At 44.8% G+C, this 7,531-nt stretch overlaps 1 long non-coding RNA gene across 1 annotated transcript; it reads left to right on the top strand.

Moving 5' to 3' along the window:
• The first annotated feature begins 2,338 nt into the window (after positions 1-2,338).
• On the top strand, positions 2,339-3,647 carry LOC121005459. The gene is made up of 3 exons (XR_005779952.1): positions 2,339-2,389; positions 3,182-3,352; positions 3,461-3,647. It is a non-coding gene; the product is annotated as an uncharacterized LOC121005459 (long non-coding RNA).
• The last annotated feature ends 3,884 nt before the right edge of the window (positions 3,648-7,531 follow it).

Here is a 7,531-nt window from a genome sequence, read left to right as displayed (position 1 = left end):
CTGAAAAAAAGAAAAAAAAGAAATCCTACATGTATCTATATAGACATATATCTGAATGCCATCAGTCAGGTACCAGTCACATGACCAGTGGTATGTGGGTAAATAGAACCTTGGCACTTGGCAGTTAGAGAGTGACAGTTGGCGTTGGATGTGGATGGAGCGGAGCTGCCTTCAGCAAAGCAAGAAAATGGATAGCGAAGAGGAGGTCTTCAGGAGGAGAGGAAAGAAGAGGAGAATCACATTTTTGGAGGATGAGGAATCGTCCAGCAAGAAGAGCCAGGGAGAGAAGAGAATTGGCTCTGAGGAGGGGATCGTCTCCCAAAAGACAGATCACCAAGGCCAGAGAGAAGAACAGGAAGAGGAAAAGGAGGTCCTTGACAGAGGAAATGGAGCCAAGAGGAGAAGAGAAAACTCTTCAATCAAGAAAGAAGAGGGGAACTCCAGGGGCTTAGGTAAATAATGATATACTGCAGCTTACCATAGGGCACACCATGAAATGTAGCTTCTCATGTACATACTTCTATGTGTCCATGTTAGAGTCATCTTGTGGCACCTTCACTTATAGACAGTGATAAAGCGCAGTTCTTTCAAATCAGGGCAATGTTTTTAAGTCTTACCTCTTACCCCAGTACATAGCTTTATAGCGTCAGTATTAGTTAGACAGGCAAAACATTAGAACCTGATGAGTTTATTAATTAGCTTAACGTGTTAACACAAGAAAAACTCATTACAGTTTTATAACAAATTGTGTTAAAGTGACCATCCTGGTGCAGATGGTGCCGAAATAACGCTATATACATCTGTATATCAAGTAAGGCCACAGTTGATCATGGCTGATCAGTCTGCTACGTTATGCTCAATCATAGTAAAGGGGTTGTGTCAAGTTTAGAAGTTATCCCCATCCACAGGATAGGTGATAACTAACTGATTGCTGGGGGGTGGGGGGCGACCACTGGGACCCCATCAATCCTGAGAACATGGGTCCCGTTCCGCCAATCTGATGAAACGACAGGTCAGGCATGCATCCTGCCACTCAAGTCATTCTCTATGGGGCTGCCAGAAATTGCAGGGCACTGTACATTGTACTATTTTTTATATGTTAAAAGGGACAAGACTTTAAAAAAAATATTTATGGCTTTTTCACTTCCCCATGCGATCGTTTGATAGCTTCTGTATTGCAGTGTATTGTTGGGGCTGGTGTTGGGGTCTTCACTCAGCCCCCCCAGCTGTCAGAGCACTGCAAGCAGTTATATTTTTCCTGTCATATTTCACAGAATCTGAGACGTGGCTTTGAACAGAACGTCGAACCTGGGTGTGAATAGAGCCTTACCCTGAATACTAAACTGAACAGCACATTGTAATCAGTCTTCTCTCATCAACAACAGAGATAAATACATGTTCCCAATGCTTCTATGTGAACATTAATCTAAGGATAGAGGCCAACATATTCCAAAACTGAGCAAAACACATGGGGGTCATTTAACAAACTGGTGTAAAGTAGAACCGGTGTTCTGCCAAATCTCTATACCTTGCCAAAAGTCTATACCGGAAGTGACGCAGCCGCACCAGAACTGACGAGATTGCCAAGGAATCAGCAAGCGCACATCCCCCGGCTTAGCAAAGAATTATTGCAGCGCCGCGATAGAAGTTCTTCGTACACCGCGCGTGCGCACTTAGGGGTATAGAGATTTTGCAGCGCAAAATGTTTCATCAGAGCTCCCTACCCCTGAGTGCGCACGCGCCCACAAATCATCAGTTGCAGTTCAGCTCTACTATGTGGTGAGCTCGGTATCCAGCACTCAGCTCTGCGGTAAAGATGAACTGCAACTGATGATTTGTGGGCGCGTGCGCTCTCAGGGGTAGGGAGATCTGATGAAACATTTTGCGCTGCAAAATCTCTATACCCCTAAGTGCGCACACGTGGTGTACGAAGTACTTCTATTGCGGCGCTGCAATAATTCTTTGCTAAGCCGGTGGATGTGCGCTTGCACAGCGCCGCGCACACCCTCCTCCAGCGGATTCCTTGGCGATCTCGTCACTTCCGGTGTGGCCGCGTCACTTCAGGTATAGACTTTTGGCAAGGTATAGACATTTGGCAGAACACCGGCTTAGTTCCCCATGTCAAGTGAGCTGTCAAAAATGGTGGAATCAACTATGCCAATTCTACTTTGCAACAGTTTGATAAATGCCCCTAATATTTTTCTGCTAAGATTAAAAATAAAATCCAAATCATTAGGAACATACTATAGTAATTTAATTTCTAATCTTGTGTTTTATTTCTCAATTAGGAAACAGCAATGGTCGGCCATCCCACCCCACCAGCCCAATCTCTGACAACATCCAGAGATTCATTTTCCATCATGTGCTTGGTCGGGGAAGTTTTGGAAAGGTAAGAAACCATAAAACTGCAAGCATATTGTTTGCCTAATAAAGCAGACATGACCCTTTAAGTAATGTCAGGAGCATCATGCTGCCCTCAAGGGCTTCTGACTGGTGCTACCTCACCAGAGGCAAATCCAGGGAGATTCCCAAATGTGCTGGTGCATATAGCAGAGATGGCAGATATTTTAGCATTAGTGGTTAGTAGTAATGTTCCCTTTAGGAGTAAACACCTAATATCCCTGGTGTTTACCTAGTACAGTTAGAAAATGACACAGGCTTAGCCTGGGGATGGGAGAGGATGTGGATGAAGGAAGACGTATGGCTAAGCTTTATAGCACCCCTTGTAGTACCCCCAGTTATTACAGTGCTGTCCATGTATTGCCCCCATATCTTTTAGTGCCCCCCATAGTTCTTCTAGACCTTATAGTGCCCCCTTGTAATGCTTCTAGACTTTATAGTGCCCTTAGTCCTTATTGGGCCCCCTGTATTGCCCCCACACCTTACAGAGCCCCTAGACCTTTTAGTAGCCCCTGTAGTTATAATGCCCCCTCCCAATTCCATATTGCCCCAATACTATTTTCCCTGACACACAAAGAAGAAAAAAGATACTCACCTGACTTCCCACCACTGTCAGCGATGCAGGCCACAGGCCTCTCCCGGTCCACATCTATGTGACTATCGCTAATGTTCCCATTTTACATAAACTGACATTTATATGTATATATAGCAGCACTGGTGGTATTTTCCTGCTCCCTGTCCACACTTATGAAGATTGTCCAGTAAGAAGTGGTTTTTCTAGGTGGTGCTGGCAGAGGACAAGTATACCCACCAGCAATTTGCCGTAAAAGTCATCACAAAGCGAGACCTGCTTGCTGAAGGAGAAGAGCGCGCAATGGTGGAGCGGCGAGTGTTACAACTTGCATCTGGCTGCCCCTTCCTTCTTCATGGCACATTTGCATTCCAGACCAAGGTAAAATTGTGACTACTTCATGAGTATATCATAAACTGCACTGACATATATGTATATATACATATTTATATATATGGTGTTTAAATGTCCTGCTTCTTGTATGTGTAGCTGGCACTACCTATGACAATACTGGACAAACCCTGGGGACCAGGCAATGTGCCTAAAACATTTGGGGCTGACTTTGGGTTATTGAAGTCTATGGAACATCTTACTTGCGCCTGGAGTGGTCCAACTGGGTCCTAAAATCTACTACTGTCCTCCCCTTCCCTATGGATGTAGTTCTTAATGAGTGCTTCAAAATGGTGAGAAATGTGCCATTCATGATAATGTAAAGTTATCCAAACGTTGAAATGTAATGTCTTACACAATATATCTGCATGGTCTCCATATGCATGCATAGAATATGCCAGACACAGAGAACAAGCAGAGGAAAGTCACAGTATTACTGTAATTACACAACTATATTATCAGGAGTGAGTGGCTTAATGATCTGTTATACAGGGACCATCAGAGGAAGCCAAACTGTCTCCATATGGCCTGTGTCTTGGCTGATGAAATAGCTGGTTACTGTAAATACATAAACTCTACAAACACTTTAACAGATATCTAAACTATATATATATATATATATATATATATATATATATATATAATATATGTATCCATCTGACAGGAGCTTGTTCTACTTGGAATGGAATATGCCACCTATGGAGATTTCCACCAACTCCTGAGGAGGAAGGGGCGTCTTGACATCCCCAGTGCAAGGTACAGTAGTCAAAGCCTAAACAGTACAACTATGTGACAGATTTACTAATGCTATCTAAGATTTAGACAGTGGAAACTTAAGGCCCCGTACACCATAAGCTATTGTCAGCTGAACCTGCCGGGAGAAGATCTAACGTATATGAGGATCCCCTGAACAGATGAGAACAGATACCAGACACCATCCAAGGTGTCTGGCAGAAGCTTTCTCCTCTCTCCCCATTGACAACACATATGAGTTTGGACAAACTGAGCGTGTATGAGTTTGAGAGAGTCAAGAGATACCGTAGCTCTTAGCAAAAGAGTGTTTAGCCAAAAGCTGTTGAAGATCTGTGGGCACCTTTAGACTAGACAGTCTAAAAATGTGCCAGAGTTATCACAGTGACTGATGCGGGATAAATAACTTGGCGACCTTTAGACTGTCTAGTCTAAGTTTATACCACCTAATGTTTGGTCTGTCGCAATTATGACACAGTGTTCCATCTTATAGGGAATCTGTCAGCTCTAAAACACCCCCAAACTAGAGTAAGTGGTGTACAAGTGGTGCTGAGTCGTGTTATGTCATTTTTATCTTCATACTCACCTGCATTCTGACCTTGTCTAATCCACAAATACCTGATAGTTAGATTTAGGGATGAGGGTTCAAAGTGAGTTCGCTCAAAACTTCGGTTTACTGCTGTACGGAGATCCGTCTCTATACAAAATTAACATGTATGACCTCCGACCAGGCAAAGTGAGTTATTCCCGAAGTCTCGTGAGAATTCAGTGAATAACTTCAGAATTTGACTTTTAAACTGAAAAAAACATCTTAAACTTAGATCCGAACTCGGCTTCAGTTCCGACAGCATTAGGCCTTATGCACACGACCGTTGTGTGCACCCGTGGCCGTTGTGCCGTTTTCCGTTTTTTTTCGCGGACCCATTGACCTTCAATGGGTCCATGGAAAAATCGGAAAAATGCACCGTTTTGCAGCCGCATCCGTGATCCGTGTTTCCTGGTCGTGAAAAAAATATGACCTGTCCTATTTTTTTCACGGCCAACGGTTCACGGACCCATTCAAGTCAATGGGTCCGTGAAAGAACACGGATGCACACAAGATTGGCATCCGTGTCCGTGATCCATGGCCGTAGGTTACTTTCATACAGACGGATCCGTCTGCATAAAAGCATTTTCAGAGCTGAGTTTTCACTTCGTGAAAACTAAAATCCGACAGTATATTCTAACACAGAGGCGTTCCCATGGTGATGGGGACGCTTCAGGTTAGAATATACTAAAAGAACTGTGTACATGACTGCCCCCTGCTGCCTGGCAGGTGCTGCCAGGCAGCAGGGGGCAGCCCCCCCCCCCCCGTAGTTAACACATTGGTGGCCAGTGGGCCCCCCTCCCTCCCCTGTAGTTAACTCTTTGTTGTCCAGTGCGGCTGGCCCCCCTCCCTCCCCTGTAGTTAACTTGTTGGTGGCCAGTGGGCCCCCCTCCCTCCCCTGTAGTTAACTCTTTGTTGTCCAGTGCAGCCGGCCCCCCTCCCTCCTCTGTAGTTAACTCGTTGGTGGCCAGTGGGCCCTCCCTCCCCCTCCTAATTAAAATCTCCCCCCCTATTATTGGTGGTAGCGGAGAATACCGATCGGAGTCCCAGTTTAATCGCTGGGGCTCCGATCGGTAACCATGGCAACCAGGACGCTACTGCAGTCCCGGTTGCCATGGTTACTTAGCAATTTGTAGAAGCATTATATTTACCTGCGAGTTGCGATGTCTACGTGTCCGGCCGGGAGCTCCTCCTACTGGTAAGTGACAGATCATTAAGCAATGCGCCGCACAGACCTGTCACTTACCAGTAGGATGATTCCCGGCCGGACAAGGAGACATCGCAGCTCGCAGGTAAGTATAATGCTTCTACAAATTGCTAAGTAACCATGGCAACCGGGACTGCAGTAGCGTCCTGGTTGCCATGGTTACCGATCGGAGCCCCAGCGATTAAACTGGGACTCCGATCGGTATTCTCCGCTGCCACCAATGATAGGGGGGGAGATTTTAATTAGGAGGGGGAGGGAGGGCCCACTGGCCACCAACGAGTTAACTACAGGGGAGGGAGGGGGGGCCCACTGGCCACCAATGAGTTAACTATAGGGGAGGGAGGGGGCCGGCCGCACTGGACAACAAAGAGTTAACTACAGGGGGGAGGGGGGGCCGCCGCACTGGCCACCAATGAGTTAAAAACAAAGGGGGGGTGGTCTGCCCCCTGCTGCCTTATGTACACAGTTATTTTAGTATATTCTAACCTGAAGCGTCCCCATCACCATGGGAACGCCTCTGTGTTAGAATATACTGTCGGATGTGAGTTTTTACTATGTAATTCATATCCGACAGTATATTCTAGCATAGAGGCGTTCCCATGGTGATGGGGACGCTTCAAGTTAAAATATACCATCGGATTGGAGAAAACTCCGATCCTATGGTATATTAACTCCTGACTTTACATTGAAAGTCAATGGGGGATGGATCCATTTGAAATTGCACCATCAAGGAAGACCCACGGACGAAAAAACGGTCACGGATCACGGACCAACGGACCCCGTTTTTGCGGACCGTAAAAAAAAACGGTTGTGTGCATGAGGCCTTAAACTGAAGTTTTGAGCAAAGCTTGCTTCGTTCATCCCTAATTAAATCCATTAGCACAGTCCATTATATGCAGTCTAATAGGTAGCACAAAGTCACTTTCCAGGTGACTGTGGCCCTCTATGTTCTGGCCCTCTGTGCAGCTGGATAAGTTATACATGTGATATGTCCACCTCTGATATAATTATTATTACACTATGTCTTAGGTAATAGATACTTTCCATATACCAGGACTTTTTTTTTAATCAAAACATCATGAAGATGATCTAATTTGAAGGAATTAACAATTCCATAATTTCTATATTATTGGAAGTATCTCTTCAATATTAACATAAAACAATCTCATATATTCAGAATATAACAGGTTTAGGTACATATGTGCTATGAAGAGAACGATAAGTGCAGTTGTCCCACTGGGCCATATTAGTAACATAAACTCCAGTCATAAATAACATAAAATCCAGCCGGTCTGGTCTACTGAGCGTTGTGTATTTCTGAGACTAAATCATCCACTAAATCCTATTCTTTCCTCTTTCTTTCCTTTCTACCAGATTCTACGCCGCAGAACTTGTGTGTGGAATTCAACATCTGCATTCTAAGGGCATCATCCACCGGTAACCTGAAATATATGATATCATCCTGATATAGCACCGAGCACCAACATAGTCCACGGCACTGTGCACAGAATGTACTCTTGGTCGTTGCCCATAGTCAGGATCACAGTATCAATTTCATGTGCTATACTTGCAGCAATTTTATAGAAACGCAAGCAAGGCAAAGGAGAAAATACATGCAATAATCCTA

Source organism: Bufo bufo, chromosome 1, assembly GCF_905171765.1.
Source record: "Bufo bufo chromosome 1, aBufBuf1.1, whole genome shotgun sequence".
Taxonomy (NCBI): Eukaryota; Metazoa; Chordata; class Amphibia; order Anura; family Bufonidae; genus Bufo; species Bufo bufo.
The sequence above is the reverse complement of the archived record's forward strand: the minus strand, read 5'-3'. Positions and strand labels throughout refer to the sequence as shown.